Source organism: Nycticebus coucang, chromosome 13 (genome assembly GCF_027406575.1).
Source record: "Nycticebus coucang isolate mNycCou1 chromosome 13, mNycCou1.pri, whole genome shotgun sequence".
In the NCBI taxonomy this organism is placed as follows: Eukaryota; Metazoa; Chordata; class Mammalia; order Primates; family Lorisidae; genus Nycticebus; species Nycticebus coucang.
The window spans coordinates 15,448,602-15,472,854 of record NC_069792.1 but is presented as its reverse complement, the minus strand read 5'-3'; positions in this window follow the sequence as shown (position 1 = coordinate 15,472,854).

Here is a 24,253-nt window from a genome sequence, read left to right as displayed (position 1 = left end):
TAATCAGCCTTTTGATTATGCAAATAGAAAGTAGAAAAAGATTTTTTGTTTTGTCTTTTGAGAATGGGCATTGACTAGAAAATTCATGTTCAAGGGTGTCCCTGTTGGCAGTGACTACAGAAGCTTGCAGAGTGGTGACACCTCACGGGAAGGGAGGAGAGCTGCAAGCTCCCTGTGGCCCAGTGCCCAGGACTCTGGATTCTTGGAGTTCTATCTGCAGGGTAATGACCGCGTACGTCTGTGCTGTGACACTCATTTGTTCATCCTGTTTGTTAATCTCCATTTGTTAGCATTTTTTATTTTTTAATGAACATTTATTAGACATTTTACAATATCATAGAAATGTTGATAATTTTTTAAATTTGATAAGTTTTGTGATTATGCTTTGAAGATCCCTTAAGTTGGAGAGATACATTCTGAAATATTTACAGAAGAGATAACTTGATGCCTGAATTGTGCTCAAAATAACACAGGATTGTTAATGGGCAGTTGGAGGTAAGACTCAGTGCGCTGGGTCTGTGGTGTCTGTTGTACTGCTCTGTGGACTGTGCAAGTGTTTGACGTTTGACGTTTTCGAAAGAATAAAAAGGGACTTGGCAAGGTCTGGGTTCTCACTCCCCTTCCAGTCCTGCCTAACTTCCTCCCCTAGGTGAACCCTTTGGGGATGTTCAAGGCCTTCAATAGATCTAGTTAAGCAGCAAAGTTTGTTCTCCTCTGGGCTGAGAATTCCCTGTGGTCTGTTTACAGTGGCTCTAGGGGAGCAAGGGAAAGCCAGGAAAGGTGTGGAGGCGTGGTCAGAGTGAAACCACCAGCTAGGGGCAGATGGCCACCAGAACCCACTTCGGAGCAGGTAAGCATTCCCCAGGGCTGTGAGGAGGCAACCTTGGTGAAAGACTGAATTGCCTGTAGTCAACCACGATGGGGCCTGGAGCATATTCAAATATAAAAAGCAAATATGACCTCTGTTGTGATCAGTTTTTATATGAGCATATGAATATAGAATATATGTTTTTGATCTTGGCTAAATCAAAAATTACCTATCTAGTTTTTTTGATCATCAAGGTTGCTAACGAGGCTGGACATTTATTCAGATGCTTCTTGGCAGGATGTATTCCTCTTAATGTCTTCTGCTACTTCTACCCTACCATTGGAATTTTTAAATTTCAATGTCAACACAACTGGAATTTATTTCCACGTCTTAGCAAGTTGTCTACATTCCATCTGTTGAACCCATCCATCCTTTTCCAGATAAATTGAGGCATATCCTTCACAGAACTTTAAATTATCATCCAAAGGTGTATCTGTTTCTCTTGGAACTTTCCCAAAAGTAGAAAACAGAAGAATATTTATCTTACAAGATGCACATTAAAAAGAATTCTGAGGTCAAATAAGCTGGAAAACTATTGCATATAATAATCTCTTAGAAACTCACAATGTATATTGGTAAATGAAGCATCCTGAGCAATTTCATCTTTGCTCAGCTCTTGATTCTAGGACCCTTCCGTACACACCTGTAAGCTCTGCTCTAGTTGGTTTTATACCTTTTGTCTCTCTATTAGCAATACCACTAGGAAAAAAAATCAGGTGGAATTGTTATTGCTATAGAGTAAGTAAATATAACTATCTTTTAGGGCAAATACCCATATTGCTTGGTCCTTATTTTCAAAACTGCCTTGGTGGGTGGCACCTGTGGCTCAGTGAGTAGGGCACTGGCCCCATGTACCAAGGGTGAGGGGTTCAAACCCGGCCCCGGCCAAACTGCAACAAAAAAATAGCCGGGCGTTGTGGTGGGCGCCTATAGTCCCAGCTACTCGGGAGGTTGAGGCAAGAGAATTGCCTAAGCCCAGGAGCTGGAGGTTGCTGTGAGCTGTGTGACATCACGGCACTCTACCGAGAGCGACAAAGTGAGACTCTGTCTCTACAAATAAATAAATAAATAAATAATTTTAAAAAATCGCCTCGTATTTTAGGGCATGGTTTTGTTTACCAAGAAAAAATAAAAGATAGAATAACTGCATTATTTTCTATGATTTTCCTCCTATGTATTCTTATTAAGTTTACAAAGACTTTACAACTATTTGGGGGGTAGAATTCATATATTAAAAACGCTGAATTTGTTAATTCAGAAACTGCATTTTTCTCAGTTTATCCCACTCCTTTTACTTTGCTTATTAAGAAATTTTAGTTTTCCTCTAAACATTTCTACATACCTATGTTAACTTAATCCTAATACTTGACACTTTCATGGTCATTAGGAAGAGAATTGTTCCCCATTATTTTTAAGTGACAAATGCTAGAATATAATAAATTCAGTGTTTGTGTATCACTTCATAATGTGCCACATCCATTTTATGTCTAATAGTTTCATAGTTGATTCCTTATGTTTTGCATAAAGAAAGAAGTTAGAAATATTTATTGGCTATTTACAGTAGCGATTGATACCCTTTGCATGTTTTTTCTTGTTTTATTGTATTAGATAGAATTTCCAAAACAAAATTGCATAATTGTTTTGATAGTGAATATATTTGCTTTATTTTTAATTTAAAGCAAACGACTCCAGTTCTTTTCCATGAGCAGAGAGAAACAGTGTAAGCTGACAGTGCGGGGCTGATCTGCAGGGAGTATTGTCCTCTCCCTCAGATTGCATTCTAATCAAATTTGTTTTGCAAAGCAGCAACATTGCTTTTGTTGGGCAAGAAGGACCTAATATGAAATGTGTAGAAAGGGCCTGAAGACATAAAATGTTCTGATCCCTCTAGCTACTCCCACATATCCCCGCTGAAATTAGCAAGACCCTATATATTCAATCTCTACATTAAACACAAAACAAAAACACTGGGGTTGTTTGCAACATTCCAAATTGCGCCGTAATAACGAACAGTATGCTTGTCTTTTCATGTGTGTAAGAGAGTGTATCGTTAGGATACTAATTGATTCTTGTCCTAATTCAGGCCTTTAATTTTTTCCTCACCTAAAGTCAATGCATGAAAGTCAATCCCTTTCACCACCTTATCCTCAGTATTGTTGTCACAGTCGGCTTTCTACCGATGTCTGAATGTTTTATCTTCAATGCACATCTGACTGATTTGCTACCCTGATGAAAATCTTGAAGTACTTATCCGTCTATGGGCTTAATGCAAGCTCCTTGACTTGGCAAACAGAGCCTGATGGTTCTAATTCCACATCATGCCCGTGCACCCTGCCTCATGCCTTCCCCGACCCTCACAGTGCTCCCCTGCACACACCCTGCTGCCTCACACACTGTGCCTCTGCCGGGGGCTCCGCTCGGCCTGGAGTGCCTTCATCTGCCTGTGCTCTTAGACTCAGCAGACAGACGTGGTACCCGCTCCAGCAAGCTTCTCTCAACTCCCCGGTCTCCTGTACTGCGTGAGTCAGGTTCATTTTATCCGTGGTCCTATAAGACTTAAGCCTATCACTGCCTTTAGGTTGTTTTTGTAAATAATCGTCATTGTGTTGATCAAAGTCTTGAGGTCAGTGGCTATGTCTAATTTCATACTCTGGCACAACGGCTGGCACATGGGAAGAGATCAGTCTACTTCTAAACTCGTAAGAAACAGAAACACAGGTGTTTCGGAAAGAAGTTATCCAGATTTGTTTTCTCTTTTTAAGAGTTCTGTTGCCATTTATGCACCAGGTATCTTATCTGAAGTCTTAAGATTTTATTATTTTACAATATTTTATTATATTTACAAAATATATTCCTAAATTTTTTTTCTCTAAATTAAGTCTTAACATATTTCTCTGTTGATTAAATTCCTTGGGGAAATACTAAATTTGTTCTGTTACAATCAAACTGCTTTTCATAAAATGGAAAAAAATGAAAGCCTTTATATAAAGGAAAAAAAAATCTTTTGAACTCAATATTCATAATGCTTAATGTTAACAGAATATTTAATCATTTAATTAATCACTATATGTTGATATAAAAAGGGTGAAAATCAATTTGGGCACTAATGTTGAATGGGATCTAGGAAAACGGGGGTTTATAAACATACTTTATAAAGCACTTATTATGTTTCATGTATCAGGCTTTGGACTTTACCTCCCTAAATCCCCAGAAAAACCTATATTAGTTGAGTACCATTATTCTCACTTTACAAATAAGGAAACTGAGTCTCAAAGAGGCTAGCCAATTCTCTTAATGAGGTGCTATTCTACTCCTTTTCAGAAGTCTAATTTGCCAAATGAATGCACTTGACTTAAATGTCTTCTACTTCCTCATTCTTTCCTCCAGAACCATAACATCCCACACTCTATGAACTTCCCTCTTTTTTTTTTTTCACTAGGAACCCTATTATAGAGAGGAGGAGGCTAGTTTTTCTAATCAACTCCTAAGAAATCAGACAGGAAGTAACATTTGTTCTAACAATTCCCTCTAAGTGTGACGTCATGATTGACAGGCAGACCATAATAATTCTAGAAATCTTTTGCCCTTGGTCACTCTTGGAAACGCCTTCACTGGATCTTTCCTTCAACACGTGAAAGGTATTTCTTTACTGGAAATGTTTGTTTCATCTCCCTTATTCAGAGCTCAGATATCAGCAAACTTTATTCATTTAAAACCTTGTTGAGGAACATAAATCAACCAAAAGTCCTTTGAGCAGATCTGAGACCCAGCAAACAGAAGGAGTGTTGACATTCATTCACTTTTCTACTCTGTAAATCTCCCTTCCTCACTCAGAGCACATTTACTGCACTTAGGACTTGTGCCGAGCTAGTTTGTACTAATTTCAAAGCCCCCTTCATATAAGTAGCAGAAAATCACCAGAGATAAAAGCAGGACTCTGGCCTGTAATCCCAGCAGTCTGGGGGACCCAGGTAGGTGGATCGCTTGGGCTCAGGACTTTGAGACCAGGAGACCAGCCTGAACAAGAGTGAGACTCTGTCTCTACTAAAAACAGAAAAAAAAAAAAAAAAAAAAAAACTAGTGAGGTGTTGTGACAGGTGCCTATAGTCTAAGCTACTCCAGAGGCTGAGGCAAGAGGCTCTCTTGAGCCCAAGAGTTTGAGGTTGCTGTGGGCTGTGATGATGCCACTGCCCTACCCAGGGTTATGGAGTAAGAATCTATCTCCAAAGAAAAAAAGAAAAAGAAAAGCAGTCATTCCTTTGAAATCCACTGGCATATACAAAAAACGGCAATTGAGAGCAAAGGAAGAGAACAGAAAACTACAAAGCATTTACTATGGAAAACGTTAATATCAATTAGTGAAATGTTTGAGGAGATGTTTGGTGAGGATCAACACAGGATGGTCTTTCAACTTGCAATGCTCAAATAAGGTTGTTATGAGAATAAGAATGTCTTCCCGTGCTCACTGCTTCAGCTCAAGGTCCTGTACTCCGGCTGTCACTGCTGATGACATACTGTCTGAATTGCAATTAAACTATTGAAGACCAAGAATAAAGTGGATTTGAGAGTCCTGCAGTCGGACAGGCAGGTAAAGAGTTGCAGCAGATGACAAATACGTTTTAATTAAATATGGAAGGAAATGGCCTCAAACCGAAGCTTGCAGTAAAACCAAGCTTGCTAAGCAAGGTCTCGAATGTGGTCCATTTTCCTTCTTTCTCAAATTTGTTTCAGACAGGACAGCTTTTCTCATCCATCCCTGCATGCAATCAGTGTATTTTGTGGTTTTAACATAGCTGTTTGGTAAGGTGTATGCATGTATTTGATTGTGTTTAATTCTTTTTTGTGGCAAGGAACTACTATCACTGATGAACTGATTTCATTTAGCCGAATTAACTCTGTTAGTTACATGAAAGATTAGGCTCCATTATCTTATACTGGTAGGCAGAGAGTTACACAGAGGTAAGAAAATGTACATCGAGGGCCAGTTATATGTGAAGAACTGCTGGTAATTATGAGAGCCGGTTAATATTTCTGAATTATTAAGTCTGACAGCACAATCCTGCTTTCTGTGCTGTTGTGTCTATTGATACCAGATGCTTAATGCATAGTAGAATGTGACAGTGCGGGAGAAGCTAATGCTAGTCTGCAAAATAAAGAAAGTTACTGTGTGGAACGTGAAATGCAGCACGCAGAAGCCAAAATTTAAATTGGTTTTAAACAAAAACAGTGGCTGTAAGTCTGAGAACTTGTTACACTGCATTTACCTTATTTCTGCATGAAGTGGGGTTCAGAGGGCTGCAGTTGCCTTCCGCCACGACAGCTGGTTAGAGATCGCCCCTTCTCCTATCACTGTTATTGTCTGGCAAAGGTCACGTTCTATACAGTGATATAATAATATTCCCTCCCTCAAATGCTGAAACTGCTTCAGATCTCCCTTTGGGCTATTCATGTCCAAATATTTATTGGAACTCTCCCACCCTCAAAGGCATTATTTGGGGGCCTTGGGCCATTTACCATCAAGCTGACATTCCATTGTGGGCCAGTGAGGAGAAGGATGGGCTTTTCTTTTAGGTGTTCAAAAACAATTTCCACAGAACAGCATCAGAGATAAATGAGAGAACCTTGCAATTGACTAAATGGTTTGGTTTGCTTTGATTTTTTTTTTCCATTCTAGTTATAAAATTCACTGAGTGACACAACAGAGAAAAATTCACAAGGACTTATTAATTATGCCTGATATACTATGGATGATTATAAGAGCTGTTGGACATTTCTCGATTATTAACTCTGACAGTAAAATCGTTTTTTCCCTTGTTTCTTCTGTTGATGCCAGATGTTTAATGCAGAATAAAGTGTGACTATAACATTATCTGCTATATTTGTGGGTAGAAAACCCAGACACCTACAATGTATCTGTGAATATGGACACATATGTAATATGGAAGAGAAAACAAGTGTCTTCTTAAGAATTTTTATTCTTGGGCGGCACCTGTGGCTCAGTGAGTAGGGTGCTAGCCCCATATACTGTGGGTGGCGGGTTCAAATATGGCCCCAGCCAAACTGCAACAAAAAAATAGCAGGGTGTTGTGGTGGGTGGCTGTAGTCCGAGCTACTCAGGATGCTGAGGCAGGAGAATCACCTAGGTCCAAGAGCTGGAGGTTGCTGTGAGCTGTGATGTCACAGTACTCTACCAAGGGAGACAAAGTGAGACTCTGTCTCAAAAAAAAAACAAAAAAGAATTTTTATTCTTATTTAGAATTGGTGAATCTCACGTAGTGTAAGAGGAAATTTTCTGTAGCAAAGGGGATTGCTTTTCATTTCTTAGATAATAAAATGTGTCACTTCTGTTAATTGGTATTATTAGCTGCAGAGGGAACGGGATATTATGTATCATGTAAACTGAAATTTCAGCAGGTCTCAACTCTGTTCAGTGAATTTTCTTAGTAGTTAACATTGATTTAGTGTTAAAGCATGCTAAGCGCAATGCTTAGCTAAACCTAACCTTCATGATATCCCTGGGAGGTGGGAACTATCATTATCCTTATTTTACAGATCTTTATTCCAACTGAGGCATCAGTAATTTAAGCCACTTGCTTAACATCACACAGATACAATGGCAGACTGAGATGTGACCCTGCAGGATCTGGTGTCTAAGGCTGAGCTCTTAAAACACGTGTGGACACCATCACTTCTGCCAGCCAACCCCCAACACCCTAATTCTGTCCTGTCCTTACTGCTGGCATGCTATTGACAACAAAAAGTCATGGCTTTAACCAATAGGAAGAGATAAAAAGGCGCTCTCTCTTTACTGATAGAAGATGGAGAAAAAACTGTTTAACTAGAATCACAGCCAGACATTTTCTAATGCTCTAATTCTTAAACAGTGATTTCTGTGTCCTGGTATAAATGAAATCTTTTAGGTAAAACAGAATCTCTTATTTACCAGATCACTCAATTCTCCTATCGTTTAATAGCTAGCTTACTCCATCATAGCATTTGAATTTTTAAAGAACCCAGGTAATCACAGAAACAGAAAACGCTGAGAACACAAATATCGCTATTGGGTACTAGTCCTGCAGCAATGGCAGTACTGGTTCCATAGCATTTGTTTATTTAATCTTGAGATAAAATACAACTCCAATCAATGTACATTTTTTTACATATGAAGTCTGTTGAGTTCCATGGCTTTGGGCTACTTAATGTTTTATTATCAAATCCTGGAAGATATTTTTAGACAGAAAAAATAAAATGTTTATCTTAGCAAAATATTTTATTTTATTATTTATAATATTTGTTTATTTATTTATTTTGCAGTTTGGGGCCGGGGCTGAGTTTGAACCCACCACCTCCAGTACATGGGGCTGTCACCCTACTCCTTTGAGCCACAGGTGCCTCCCTATTTTATTATTTTTTAGCAAAAAAAATTAAAAATATTTTCTTCATATTTATAAGGGGATTGTAATACCAATTATTCTTCAAAAATGTTTTAATGCAGTTTATATTATCACATCAACTGTCATCAGAATTTCTTTTAGAAAGAGAAATGTTTTGGGGCAGCACCGTGGCTCAGTCAGTAGGGCCCCATATACCGAGGGTGGTGGGTTCAAACCCGGCCCCGGCCAAACTGCAACCAAAAAAATAGCCAGGCGTTGTGGCGGGTGCCTGTAGTCCCAGCTACTCGGGAGGCTAAGGCAGGAGAATCGCTTAGGCCCAGGAGTTGGAGGTTGCTGTGAGCTGTGTGAGGCCACGGCACTCTACCGAGGGCCATAAAGTGAGACTCTGTCTCTACAAAAAAAAATTAAAAAAAAAAAAGAAAGAGAAATGTTTTTCCAAACAAGATATTCTTTGAGGTGAGGAAGGTGGAGAGAAGGGAGTGGTGAATTACTATGAGGAAGGAAGAGAGAATGTAAAATGAGGAGTAAAATTAGCAATTTTTCTCTGAATGACACTTCCCATTTCCTCCCTTTGTTGCCAAAATGATCAGTAGAGTGTAAGAAAGCTCTGGAATATTCCATGCAAGAGAGGATTTAGTGAGCCAAAGAAGGATTGGGTTTCAAGCATTCACATGTTGATAGGCAACAGAAAAAAAAGGTGAAGAGGCTAGAAGAATGTTCATCCTCTAAGGAGTTGCAGAAGTCTTAAAGATGGCTTCCTATAGGACAGAGAATTAACATGCTGGAGGCAATTTCAACTGGACCTTAAGCCGGAAGAGTGCACCCCACCACCTGATCAAATCTGGGTCCCCTTTTTACATTTATAAGATGTTGCAATTTGTAGGGAAGAGTTTTCTGATTTGAAGGTTTTAAGACAGAGAAAAAAGCAAGAAGAAAAAAATAATTATTATTAAAGTTCTAAGAAGAAAAAGGAAAAGAAGACTTGACTCAGAATATTTGAGGCCTTTATCTCTATAAGAACATTTTATTTTCGGTACATTTAATGATCTAGTACCTAGGGCAGTACTTGTTGAACTTGGAAGAGTGGTATTTAGGAATCTAATAGAGCAGCAGTACTTTCAGTCCAGTGAACACGGTTCTGGTGATGGGCACACCTATAGCCTTGACTTAGGCATTATACAAGATATTCAGGTAATAAAAATGTTTGCATTCCCTTAATATTTTAAAATTAAAAAATATTTTTAATTTTTTTCTTCTTTTCCTCTCCCTCACCCCTCCCTCCTTCTCTGTCTGGTCTCCCCTTCCCCCACGCCCCAGAAGAAAAAAAATAAAATAAAATAAATAATGAAAAGAAAATAGTGACTAATTCTCACATAAACTGGATTTAATTTTGACCAAAGTATTTTACTTAAACATTATTTTTTTTTTATTGTTAAATCATAGCTGTGTACATTTGTGCAATCAAGTGGTACAATGTGCTGGTTTCATATACAATCTGAAATATTCTCATCAAACTGTTCAACATAGCCTTCATGGCATTTTCTTAGTTATTGTATGTAGACATTTGTATTCTGCCTTTAGTAAGTTTCGCCTGTACCCATTCTAAGATACACCATAGGTGTGGCCCCACCCATTACCCTCCCTTCACTCTAACCTCCCCCCTTCCTTCCCCTTCCTTGGCCCTTTCCTCATAGTTTTGTGCTATAGTTGGGTTATAGCCTTCATGTGAAAGCTATAATTTAGATTCATAGTAGGGCTGAGTATATTGGATACTTTTTCTTCCATTCCTGAAATACTTTGCTAAGAAGAATATGTTCCAGCTCTATCCATGTAAGCGTGAAAGAGGTAAAGTCTCCATCTTTCTTTAAGGCTGCATAATATTTCATGGTATACATGTACCACAATTTGCTAGTCCATTCGTGGGTCGATAGACACTTGGGCTTCTTCCATGACTTAGCAATTATGAATTGGGCTGCAATAAACATTCTGGTACAGATGTCTTTGTTATATTGTGATTTTTGGTCTTCTGGGTATAAACCTAATAAAGGAATTATAGGATCAAATGGCTGATCTAATTAATTAAACATTAATTTTTAATTCAACTTGTTAATATGTTGTTTAGGATATTATATCCTCATTTATAAGTGAAATATGTTTGTATTTTTCCCTTTATAATAATATATTTTCTCCAATTTTAATATCAGGTGTATCCAGATTAATTAGAATGATTTTAAAGTATTTATTCTTTTTCTAATGTCTATAAGATTTGGCATGATCTGTTTTTTTGAAATTATCTTTTACTTTTATTTATGAATGTTGGTTGTCTATTTTTTGAGACTTTGGAAAAAAATAATAAGAGAAAGTTAACTGATGACTCCATACTGAACCTCAGAGTCAGAGCATTCCATAATAGACATGCTCTTGTTTGGCAATGTGAATGTTACTTTATTTGTATTATTATTATTATTATTATTATTATTGCTTAATATTTCAAGGCAGCAATCGTATGATCTCTTTTCTGAATGTATTTATCTTCGTTCATTCTTTACAAGATTTTTGTTTCTAGTCTTTATCTTAAACATTGTTATTGTTATTAAATTTTAAGCCTTTTTAATTTTGTGAAGGCAAAAAGTGGAAACCTAATAAACACATGTATATTTAAAAAATAAATAAAGTTACAAAATAATTTTAAAAACCAGTGGTACTCCACAATGCTTAAACATTATGTTCACCTACAGAGTTTCTTTAAAAATCCTGACGTGACAGTTGTATGTATTGAGAATAAGATGGAGTCAGTCAGGCCAGGGATGAGATGACGCAGTTGGTCTGACTGGTTTAGTTTCTATGTGACCTTCATCTCTTGTCTTCTATCCTTAAATTCAGCTTTACCCTAAAAGTATATGTCTTGAGTAGTTAAGGGAAATTGATTTAGATTAACTTCTGAATTAAAAATGTTGCTTTGGGTCATGGATTATACTAATTATTGTTTATTATGGGTTATGGGTTATGCTGATTATTGTTGTTTAAGATAAGGGTTAACATTGTTTTCACTTTGAACTTTTATGTATAAAACTGTGGTTTTAGAAATGGAAGAACAGAACAGTCTTGGAGAGGCTATTTTCAACTGTTCTCCAGAATTGCTGGCCTTCTGATAATAAAGATTAGCGGACCTATCCCCATCTCTGCATATTGGCTGACCATGACAGTGATCCGCTTCGTCCAGTAACAAATACATAGGCTCATTCAAAACAAGTTGAATCCAATTTCCTAGGAATAGGACCTAGACATTGGTATTTGTGTTGTATTCCAAGCGTGGAATGATCCTAGTGTCTAGTCAATGTTGAGAACCACAGCAATTAAGAAATCCCTTGGAAGGACAGCATATTAACTAGGCTTTCTAGTCCTTCTCAGACTCTGGTAGTTTGTGCTTTAATTATTCTTTATCGATTAGGTATAATTATAATCTGAAGAGCTAAAAAACTTTCACAGATTGAGGAACTAATTTAAGAAGTTCAGATACACTTTGGTTTGCTGAAATACTGTATACAACCACTAGACTACTTTAATTATCTTTGTTACATGTGTATAAAGAAGAGAAGTCCATTATATGGCATGTCTGTACATTTAATTCTTTGATAATGTAAAGATTATTCCTGATATTGTAAGCATTATCTTGTAAATTTGGATATTTGGCTCCTTGGTAAGCTTAAAGAAGGATATAATTGGAAATTCACCGTATGCAAAATGTTGTTTCAAAATGACTGCCTTTCAGAAGCAGATGCTGCAAGTAGTAAACTTTGTAAGGAGAAAATAGTGTTTTCTTTAGTTAGAAAAAAGTTAAACAACAATTTCTCCTCTTTTTATAAACTGTTATCTAGTGCACCATCTCACAGTTGACAAATTCGAGATATGGTCAAATTGTCAGATATTTAATCTTTTCCTTTATCTATGGATCTTCAAGCATGTTGTGATCTAAATACATTATTTTGAATTTTAGAATTTGGTAGGATGAGATATACTCAGTATAGTGGGTGTAAATATAAGGTCCTTCAAATACTTGCAAATAAAATTGGTCTCAGAAAAGCTAAACTTATTAGGCTAAATTATTTGCCTCACAAATGAAGCCTCCTGGCAAATCTTAACTTTAAAAACATATCTAGAACATGACTACTTCTTACCTCAGTGTCCCAAGCAAATCATCTGGCAGTCCCTATACATTCTTGGCAGGTATGCCAGGAATCCAACGCCTGGACCACCCTTCACTCCGGATATTTCCCAGGGTTGTGTTTTCAGCAAGCAACCTGAAGAGATGGGACAATGTCATCCTTCAGGATAAAGAGCAGGTTTGCTTACTGCTGATTACTATAAAAGAGATGAATTTCCTAGGCTCAGGGTTCCTCAGCTGCAGCAAGGTCCACCAATTATGTAGCATCCCTCTGAGCTTGTCCATATTGCCTCTAAGGGACTTGGCAACAGAAAGGAAACCAACACAGACATGAAGCTCATGCTGGTGGCTATGTCATGAGTAATAAAGTCCTTGTCTCTGACCCAAGAGTCTCGTGTCTTCTGCCAGAATCCATGAAACAGTTACAGCTTAACATATTAGCATACAAGTGGAGTGAAATCAAATCCCAGATCCCTGACACTCATGAATTCTACCCTAGCCAAAGACATCACTGTGTCTTACTTGAACAATTGCACTAATTTCCTCCTTGGTCTCTCAACCTGTGGTCCTTTGCCATCAAGTCTAGTCATAACACTATACTCAGAAAGATTCTGTTAAATCTAAGTCTGATTAATTATGTCACTCTTCCTTCTAAAGTACTCTGTTCTTGTCTTACTCAAAACTCAAAATGAAATTCAAAGTTCTTACTATGACCCAAAAGGCTCCACATTATCTCTGTTGGCCTCATCTGTTAGCACTTTGATTCTTTTTCTATCTGTACTGTCTCCTTTTCCACCAGGAACACTTGGAGATTTCTTAGTTATTCCCTAAGTTAGTGTTCTCATTTCCTGCAAGTATTGACTCACATTCTCAGGGAAGCCTCTCCTGGCCAGCCCCCTAAATAACATTTATTACCACTTTGCTCATTCCTCAATGTTGCATGTTTTTATTTTTTGCTTGTATTATTTTTTCTTCTTAGCCCCTGTAACTGATTTATCTTGTTTATTGTCTGTATCCCTCATTAAGATAAGATATAAGACCGTATCTGTGAAGGAAAGAAATTTGTCACTTCTAGAATAATACCTGATATATAGTAGCAATAAATATACGTTATATCAATGAAAAAAGAGGGCTTATGAAGGAACCCAAAAGATTACTGAGTAAAAAAGAATGCTTATTCAATATTCTAATCTGATGGAAGCAAAACATAGATCAAGAGGCAGAAGATGATTCTTTCTCGGATCTATTGCTAAATAACATACCATCTCAAAATTTAGTGGCTTAAAGCAATGATTTTTTATTATTACTCACAGTTCTATGGTTTGACTGCTCTCAGTTGGACAGCTCTCAGTCAAGGTCTCTCAAACATTTGTGGTCAGATGGAAGATGGGGCTACTGTCATGTGATGTGGGCTGGTTATTCTAAGTGACATACTCACAAGGCCAGAATTGATACTGGCTTTTGCTGGGAGCTCAGCTGAATCTGCAACTAGATTCACCCATGGTATCTGGGTTCTGAGAGGAGCATCCCAAAAGGAAGTGTTCTATGAGTAAGGAAGAAAACTAGCATGGTATCACTTCTGCTATGCTCCATTGGTTAGAGAAGTCACAGGGTTCACTTAGATTGAAAACCAGAGACATGGACTCTACCTCTGAATGGAGGACTGGCAAGAACAGCACGTGAGATGGAGAGATTGTTGAAGCCATCTTTAATGACCGCTACATTGATCTTTAAAGATGCATGAATTATGATGAAAAAGCATAAAACTAAGTCTTCACGTAGCTTGAGTAAGAGAGAAAGGACCTTCACTCCAGCAGGAAAGAGTACTCCATTAATTTTTTTTTTTTTTGAGACAGAGTCTAACTTAGTTGCCCTTGTTAGAGTGCATGGCATCGTAGCTCACAGCAATCTCAATCTCTTGGACTCAAGTTGATTCTGTTGCCTCAGCCTCCCAGGTAGCTGGGACTACAGCTACTATATTTTTAGAGATAAGGTTTCGCTCTTGCTCAGGCTGGTCTCAACCTCCTGAGCTCAGGCAATGCACTCTCCTGAGCCTCCTAGAGTGCTGGGATTACAGGCATGAGCCACCACACTAGGACCCTCCGTTAATTATTAATAGAAAGTCAGAATTTACTTTGTTAGAGGAAAAGTTTGTGATATTTTTTCCCTGGTGTAGGGCATATATCTCCTCAAAACCACCCATTTCCTAAGGCCTTTTCTTCTACCCTAATTCACTTGTTTGATTTACTATTGATACCCTCTGTGGAGAGTTCAAGTATTTCAGTACTTGGGGAAGGCAAATTAACACATTGGCATTTTGATTTGCATATCTATCTCTTATCACTTTATTCAGCGTGAATCTATTCTAGACAATCCAATCTATTTTCCAATCTGCATAAAATCAAATTTCTCTACTTACAAAACAAGAACCCAGTGACCTCACTAGCCAACTGCCACCTTGTGAGATGCCATTGCAGTAAACAACCGATTTTCCTCTATGTCACATTTGTCTTCCTTCTGTCTAAGACTGTGTATGTTTCAGAGTGTACATTTGTTCTTTCAAGGTAGAGAACAATGCTGTGGATAACTGTCCATTTAACCTAAAGAAAAATCTTATTGCTCTAAGTTCTTCCTCTCTTCAGTATAAGATGCATAGTCTCTTTATATTTCACACATGTGAAATTTGAACCTAATTTATTGAAAATTTACATTTATTAAGCTCCTACTACCTGCTAGACTTTGTATCACCTGCTTTATGTACATTATCTCACCATACGTGCAACCCTTTACAGGTAAAGAAATAAAGCTACAGAGAGGCTAAAGAACTTGTTAAAAGCCACTTGGCTAGTGGTAGATGCTAAACAGCCCTACTTCTTTGATCATTTCCCCACAGATTACCTCACTTTATATTTTATAGTATGATTTGCAAACCCAAAATGCAATTCTCAAGAAAATAAGAATTGCCCACAGAAAATTTACATCTGCAATACCAGTGACAGTATTTACTCTGACTTTGTTTTATGGGCATATTACGTATAAATATAGAAAATTTGGATATGTGTTTATGGATATCACACATCCTATAATGCATGATAATTTATATAATATGTATGTAATCGTAAAGTATTTTTAAAACTTAAAAATAGCCTTTAAAAATCCCAAATTATAGCTAGCGAATTAGAAACACAGCTTTATTTAGCTGATACTGTTTGTAAAGAAAGATTGAATGAAAACAATCCTGCCTTTCCTTCATCGGAGACTCTGGTCTCAGGTAAAGGTCTTCTTAATCTGTCTGATTCATACTCTGCTAATTTGGGGAGAAAAAGCAGCTACTTGACAGCATATCTTGGTTCATTTTGTCTTACTGTAACAGATTACCATAGACTGGATAATTTACAAAGAAAAGATATTTATTTCTTACGGTTCTGGAGGCTGGGAAGTTGGTATAGTGAAGCCCACACCTGGCGAGGGCCTGCGTGCTGTTTCATCCCATGGTGGACGGTGGAAGAACAAGATGGTAGGAAAGAAACAGAGATAGATCTCATCCTTTTACAGGAGCCCCCTCCCAAGAAGATAACTAACCCAATCCCCCATTAGTGGCTTTAATTCAGTTGGGTCAGCAGAGCCCTCATGCCCTAATCACCTCTCTCAGCCCCTCCCCCCCACCACTGCTGCCTTGGGGAGTAAGTTCCAACACATGGGCTTTGAGAGAGACATTCAAATCATAGCACTGCAATTTAATACAGCAAGACAGTTGATGAAACTAGTTGCTTAATAGTAGTGGTACTAGTAAAAACACAGCTAGCTAGTGTGTACCGTTAGTCCCAGCTATTCAGGAGGCTAAGACAGCAGGAAAACTTGAGGCCAGGAGTTTGAGACTGTAGTGTACTGTAACTATGAACAGCTACTGCACTCCAGCCCAGGCGACGTAGTGAGATTTCACCTGTAAAATTAAAAATTGAAATACAATAAAAGTTTAAAAAATATACACACATATATATAACTGGGCTAGATGCTCTGATGTTAGGTTGGTAATAGGTATGGGGTTTTCCTTGACATAATGTACCCAGTCATGAAAGATTCATTATTTATAATGCTATTTAGAGTTACATCCTTAACTTAAAACAACAACAACAACAATGAAAGGTTTAGTAGGTAACTAATGGCAAGGTGCAGTAACACAACTTGAATTAAAATTACCTGCATGGTGGTACATGGCTATAATCCTACTACTTGGGAGGCAGGAGGATTGCTGGAGGCCAGAAATTTGAGGCAATAGTGAGCTTTGAACTGGTCGCTGCACTCCAGCCTGGGTGACAGACTAAAATTGTCTCTAAAAAGAAAAGAAAAGAAAAGAAATTAATAAGAAAGCACTTAGAATCCTAATGTTTACTGAAGACCAAAAACAGTTGACCACACTGATGTTTCTTTATTGGAAATTTCCCTTAAACTTTTAGGAATGCTCTAAGTTGCCCATTTTACTTCTCATCTTTGAATGAGACCCATTATTTATAAGGCATTTCCATAGATACAACTGTTTGAAAAGGCACTATTTTAGTGGGGTTTCTGCTTCCATATGGCTAAGATTAAAAATACATACAATTACACATCTGTCAGATGCAACACGTTTTTTAATGAAGTCTCAGAATGCTAGGTCAAGTGTCTGTTTTCTTGTTTTGTGGTGTGGCATCACATCACTTATGAGCTCAGTACGTGGACCATTGATCTTTTTCTTTTCCATTTTCTTTATTTCCATCAAGCTGTCAAAATGTATAGGTACTTCATGCCCTGACGCATGAGGCACATATAAATCACATGCTCATTTACCACATCCTTCTCTGTGCTCCCCCAAAGTAACTAGTTTTTTTTTTTTTACAAAAACAGACCACTTTTCAGTTCCTGGGTAAAAAACCATATTCGAAGAGGCTCAGAAAACAAATAGAAGAATAACAAGACTTCTCAGAGAAATCTCATGTATATTTCATTTTATGTACAAATGCACAAAATGTGCTTAAATAACAAGTGATTCTATGAACACTTCAAATATATAGCACATCAAGGCAAGTGAAAACTGCACATTTGGTCGAATCTACAGAGAATGATTGTGATTCAAACATCACTTCAAAAATCACATTGGACAGGGTTTAAATTTCTCTTTAGAAAAGTCTCCCTCTACTAAGTATCCAGTGTTTTGTGGAAATTGGGAAAAAAATCAAAAAAGAGATACATGAAAATTAATTGCTGTTCTTGCACAAATCACATAAATCCCTTCCCCTGGGGATCAACATATAAACAGTTCTTGTATTGTCCTCTGGTCAACCATGCTTAGCAAGGATCTGCATTCCAATGGATGTAGATGACTCAGCTCTGCTGAAAAATGTGCTTATTTTATTCCCCAGTGCCCACTGCTGGAAGACCTGTGTGAGGCTGACTTTCATTACTTGCCTGATTACTAGTCATTTCCTGGAAGATTGAAAAAGAACTGTTTCCAGGAGATGCTGTGATAGATGTGCTATGTAAATGCTATAGGATTCCACCACTCAGGGCTAGACAGGGAGCCCCGCATTCTCTAAGCGTAGGTGAGCTCAGAGGTCAGACCCCCATTTCCAGGCACAAGCAGACTGCCTTTTTCAGGACACACCCTCTGGGCTCTGATAAGATCATGAACAAAGCAGCCTGTGATGGTTTTTTGGTTGGTTCTACCTTGGGTGGGAGCACACACCCTAATCCCTTCTCAGGGACAAAGATTATAAAGGACCTGATAACCTCACCCTAGTGGAGGAGGAAATACATTCATTCATTAGTTAATGCACTCACTAACTTTGAAGAGATGTTTTTCCATCTACCAACTCCTGGCCAAGTGTACTTCTCAAGACCTAAGACCCCTAGATAAAGAGCCCACTAGAGACGCCTCAGTTCAGTTCTTTCCCCCTTCCAGAAGCTCTGGTGCTTTTTACTTCTGTATTCCTTTCTAACGTCTAATAAAAATCCTATCTTACCACTGATCTGTTCTCTGTGGGTTCATTCTTCAAATCCCCAAGACCGAGGACCTACTGAAGAGCGAAATTCCAGTATCATAAAGTCGATTTAAATTTAGGTACCTTGGTCCGTCTTGCTGAGAACTGATTGTGACTTGTTACCTTTGCCATTTTAGGTTTGGGGAGAAGCCAATCCCACATCCACATCATGCCCCTCCCTTTTAATTCCTTCTCTTGCGTAATTTATAAATTTATTTCTCTACAACTAGATCATCAAAATTATTCCAGTAATTACTCTTAGTTAATATTCTTGGTTATGGTCTTTTATATACATATCAGCAAGATTTGGGACAGGGCAAGAAGATTTTAGTTGTTTTTACTGGTAGATAAGAAGCACGACCCAGACCCCGCCTTGCCTTCAATGAGTACCTGCAGTGCAGGGAGTGTGGTAAAGACAGGCTCCAGCTCTCGGTTCCTTCAAGGTCAGCCCCAGGTGCAGAGAGGGCCCCACCCAAGGGCATGCCCTTTCCACACTGCCCATCCCCCAGGGACTTTGTGCCATAGGGGTATAAAGACCTGACAAATTTGACCCAAGGACTATGATTTATTGTATGATCCAAGACTTTGTCAGTCTTACATGCTGAAATCTACTTTCTACCATGTCTTCCATGGATATTCATCTCTTTAAAACATATTGCAACCTCAGCAGTGTCTCAGTATCTGAGTCTGGATGCCTAACCTGTGACAATAACATTAGCTCTTTCTATATTCCTATAGCAGACTTTTCCAGTGACACTGAAATTGAATATTGGGAACCAAAGTTGAAGATAAAGAAGTCAACAATCCAATATCAAAGACTTGGAGCCCCTCTTCCTGGACTTTTTCAAAGTGTCTAAACTGGCCTTGTTTCACTGAGCTATCACCCAAGGCACCAGAGGGTCAGGGAGGAAGGATTTTGCAGGATTGGGGCTCTGTTGCTATCTCCTCTTCTGCCGGGGAAAGCAGAGGAGTGCTTCTGTATTCTAACCTAGCTCAGGGCCTCAAGAAAGTCACTCATGAAGATTTGGGATATCTTTAGCAAGAGAAAACTCTCAGCTCATTCTCTAACTGATCTGCCAGTGTGCTTATTTTAAAAGGAGGGGACACAAGATAGGGAGAGAACTGGAAAGTGGGCAGAATTAAGCAGCCTATGGCAAGGATGTCTGAGCTTCCACTTAGCAAAATGAGCACACGGGCTCCACCCTGGGCCATCTGTAAGTTGTCTGTTACATCTAAGAGGGCCAGTCACTTGGAAAGAGAACTATAGGAGGAAAATACGTGAGGGTAGAAGGCGGCTGAGAAGGCAAAGGTCTTCCCAGAATACATCTTCTGCTCAAGTCCAGGCAGTAGGAAGCCTGTGTCCAGCTTCCCCTGGAGGGACACATACAGAGCTCCGCAGGACAATCAGCATTTAGCCATTTTCCACACGGCGGGCACTGCTGGTGCCTGTTTGTCATCCTCAAGAGAATTTGAAAGGACAATTCCTTAGCCGGGCGTTGTGGTGGGTGCCTGTAGTCCCAGCTACTTGGGAGGCTGAGGCAAGAGAATCGCTTAAGCCCAGGAGTTGGAGGTTGCTGTGAGCTGTGTGATGCCATAGCACTCTACCGAGGGCCATAAAGTGAGACTCTGTCTCTGAAAAAAAAAAAAAAGAAAGGACAATTCCAGAGCCACACCATGCACGTGAACTTCCTACCAGCCCTGCTCCTCTTCTGTTTCAACCCTGGGGAGAACTGGGGGTGGGGGAGGAGGGAGGAAGGGGGTTTCATGTCATGTCACCACACCTTGTCCCTCCATAGGAGCACAGCGGGCCTGGGAGAGAGGGGAGAAGGGCAGCATAAAATTGAATGAAAGACCCAAGTTTTAAGTTAGATGAAATTGGATTGGAATTTTTATACCTAAAAGTGCCAGACAAGGTATAGGTTTGTGATGGATATCATAAAAAACTTGAAGGAGACATTTGCAATAACTCAGTTGAAAAAATCAAATCATTTACTGTTTGCACCTCATTGAGCTACCGTTCTTTAACAAGTGGATGTGTTGGTTTCCAAATAGCTGTTTCAGAATGTTTGCAAACAGATGGAGCTGAGTTTTCTTTGCATTGATCTACCATCAAAGGGTTGGGTTTTCCATCTTATTCTTAGTTACCCTCCTTATTACATGAAAATAGCCATTGTGGAGGAATGAAAGAAACATGTAACTTATAATGAAATTGTAGTACACCAGGGGTGTTTGGGGTCATGGAAATGATTTCATGCAACTGGCTGAAAGGTATGAGAAAGAGTCCATAGAAAAAATGGCCAAAATCCAATGTAATTGTCTTCCAGCAGGTGGACTAACTGTTCCCGGTTTATACTACTTCACGGCACCTCAAACACAGGAACTCTGGTCACCTCCATTACTCATCTGCATAAGCTGCTTCCTACATTGGCCACACTCATGACCTGGGCATCACTAGACTGTTTAATCTTCAAGACCTCAAATTTTCAAAATACCCTCCCTGCCTATCCCTTCGCCCCTCACCTCCCTGAACCTTCCTTCTTTTGCACCTGCCCTGCTTCACAAGTGTTCCAGTCTCTCAATGTCTCTCCTGCCTTTCCATCCTGCCCAGATCCCGTGTTCACACCTGGAGGGGATTACAAAACAGAAACTAAAATGGGATTGTCCTGACTGATAAATGTAAAGCTTCAGGTGAAGCCCAGCTTGTGCTTAAAGTCCACCCTTCAGATATGAGATTCCCCAAAGAAATTCAGTTATTGTGGCAAGAAGAAAAGATGGTCCAAACTGAAAAAGACATCCCTTCATGGAACATCCATTTTACTCCTAAGGGCAGGTAAAGGCAGAAAAGTATGTGACTTGACAAGATGTTTAAAACATCATTTTTATTTATGTATTTTTGAGACAGAGTCTTAAGCTGTCTCCTCAGTAGAGTGCCCTGGTGTCATAGCTGACAGCAACCTCCAACTCTTGGGCTCAAGAGATCGCTCCTCTTGCCTCAGTTTTTCCATTTTTAGTAGAGATGGTGGGGGCAGAGTCTCACTTTTGCTCAGGCTGGTCTCGAACTTGTGAGCTCAGGCGATCCACCTGCTTCTGCCTCCCAGAGTGTTAGGATTACAGGCGTGAACCACCATGAGTGGACTAAAACATCATTTTTATATGAATAGCATTAATTTTTTTCTCTGTTCTGGAGTTAAAGCACAATATTTCCAAGAAATATCCTTGTTTCATCTGGCACTTTCAGGCCAGCTACAGAGCACAAGCAAAGTAAACTTCCTTCTGTAATAGATAGAGGCGCTTTGGTAGGAAAAGGCGGAGGAAGATAAAGGAAGACTCTGGAGAAGAGAGGAGAAAAAAGAGAATTTATGCATAAGAACATCGACGGGCCCTGAAAGGCAGCGTGTGGGAAGCAGTCAGGGAATCCAGGTCTAAGGGATTTGAGTTTAAAGCAAGCAGAATCCAGATCCAGATGGAGAAGTGGATGCCTAGGATCACAAAAAAGTTTGCCTGGTGCAGATGACACAGGTCTCTCTCATAGTTTTCCTACTGTTGCCGTAACAAATTACCGCAAACTCAGTGGCTTAAAGCAATACAAACTCACTATATCACAGTCATCTCACTGGACTAAGCTCAAGATGTTGGCAGGACTGAGTTCCTTCTGGGGGCTCTTAGAGATGATCCATTCAATAAGGGATGGGGAACTTGCGGCCTCAAGGCCACATGTTGTCCTCCAGTTCCCGTGTGGCCCCTGGACCAAATCTAACTCCATTTAGAATAAATCCCCTTATTAAAATAATTTGTTCTGTAAATTTTGGATTCAGTCAAAAGGCCAGACGCAAGGATCCAGAGGGCAAATGGGCCCCAAGGCCACAGGTTCCCTGCCCTGTAGGCTGCCATATTTCAAGGCCAGCGGTCCTCTACAGTATCCAAAGCTAGTAACGGTATCATCTTGACCTGGGATCCTGTTATCACCTTCCCTCCTCGGAGCCCCTATGTCCCTCTTTTCCTTATAAGGACCTTTCACCCAACGAGATAATCCAGGATAATCCCCTTACCTCAAGATCCTTAATTTCATGTATCTACCAAGTCTTTCTATTTGTCTTTTCATGTGAGGTAACTTATTCACAGGTTCTAGGAATTAGGACATGGACATCTTGAAGCAGGGACATTTTCTGCCCACCACACACCCTGTTGGAACTCAGACTGGGAACCTGAATTTTAATATTGGAAAAGTTTAAGGCATTAACATAAGTGAGGTCTGGCAGGTCCAGAAATAGATAAATTTTGCAAGGATACCTACCTAAAGAGCCAGGTCTGGGGTTCCTTTTATCCAGACGGCATGCCACAGCAGAATGGTATTTCAAAAATCCTAGGAAATGTTTGAGATCCCTCAAAAAATATATGTGTAGTCCAATATATCAAAAAATCCCTAAAATAAAAATTAATATATTTTGATTGTATCAACAAAAGCTCATATTATATCAACATTATGTATTTGTTAAATTTTGAGTTCACAATAATATGGGAACTTTTAAAATAATTTTTAAGCTTGATGTTGTCACTTCTCAAGAATTTCTAAACGGCATGATGGCTGATAAATCATATGCAACAAAAGTTTAAATAGAGGTTCGGTGTGGTGGCTCACACCTGTGATCCTAGCATTCTGGTAGGCTGAGGCGGGTGGATTGTCTGAGCTCACAGGTTCAAACCAGCCTGAGCAAGAACAAGACTCCATCTCTAAAAGTAACCAGGTGTTGTGGTGAGTGCCTATAGTCCCAGCTACTTGGGAGGCTGAGGCAAGAGAATCGCTTGAGCGCAAGAGTTTGAGGTTGCTGTGAGCTATGATGCCACAGAACTCTACCAAGGGAGACAAAGTGAGACTCTGTCTCAAAAAAAAAAAAAAAAAATTAAATAGATTGCTTGAAGCACATAATTTCTTAAGCAAAATTAAAAATGCTTTCCAACTTTACAACAAAAAAAATGTTTTTATGGTGAGCCTTTAAGATAGATACCCCCAAAGGAAGAATGCCTAGGGCCTAGCATGGCTTTAACAGCGTACACAGTAGCTGAAACCAGGGCTCATAACTAAATTAATGGACAATGAAGATTTTCTCAGTGAGTGAACTTTCCTGATGAAATTTGTGATGCAATAGATAATAAGGAAATTCCAACTCTATCAGCTTCCTCCAACCCATGAAATTGTGAAAAAGGAAGTCACTCCAGCTGTCTAAATGAAGGAGGAATGCCCCCCCATTTGTTTCCAAATGTTTTGACTTAGAAATTAGCAAAAGGAGAAATCAAGAAAATGCACGTTTCCCCTCCAATTCAATTTGTATATTTCAGTTATTTATCATTGAACAACACTGGCCTGTTCCCAGAGGAATTTAAAATGCATGACCTCATGCAATCTTCACAATAATCCAGTAAGGTAGAAATCATTATTAGTTCCACTGCACACGTGGGAAAACAGTTTCTGGAAGGCTCCTGACTCGCCTAAGATAAAACATCTGGGAAGTATCAGAGGCAGAACTGAACACCAGGTTTCTGCACTCCTACAACTGGTTCATCCTATGAGTCTTCATAGCATCTTAAATTAGGGAAACACATTTAGAGATTTAAAATTAATGGAAATGTGCAAGAAGGCAAGAAAAGAAATCATTAAGTTTGGGGGTAAGAATTCTAGAGGAACTGTTTCTGTCACCATATAAAACATCCCCACAACACACACACACACACACACACACACACGTTTGTATACACCAAGGAATAACAGGATGTCAATTTTACGTTTTGTACTTGGATGTATAAGAAAGTA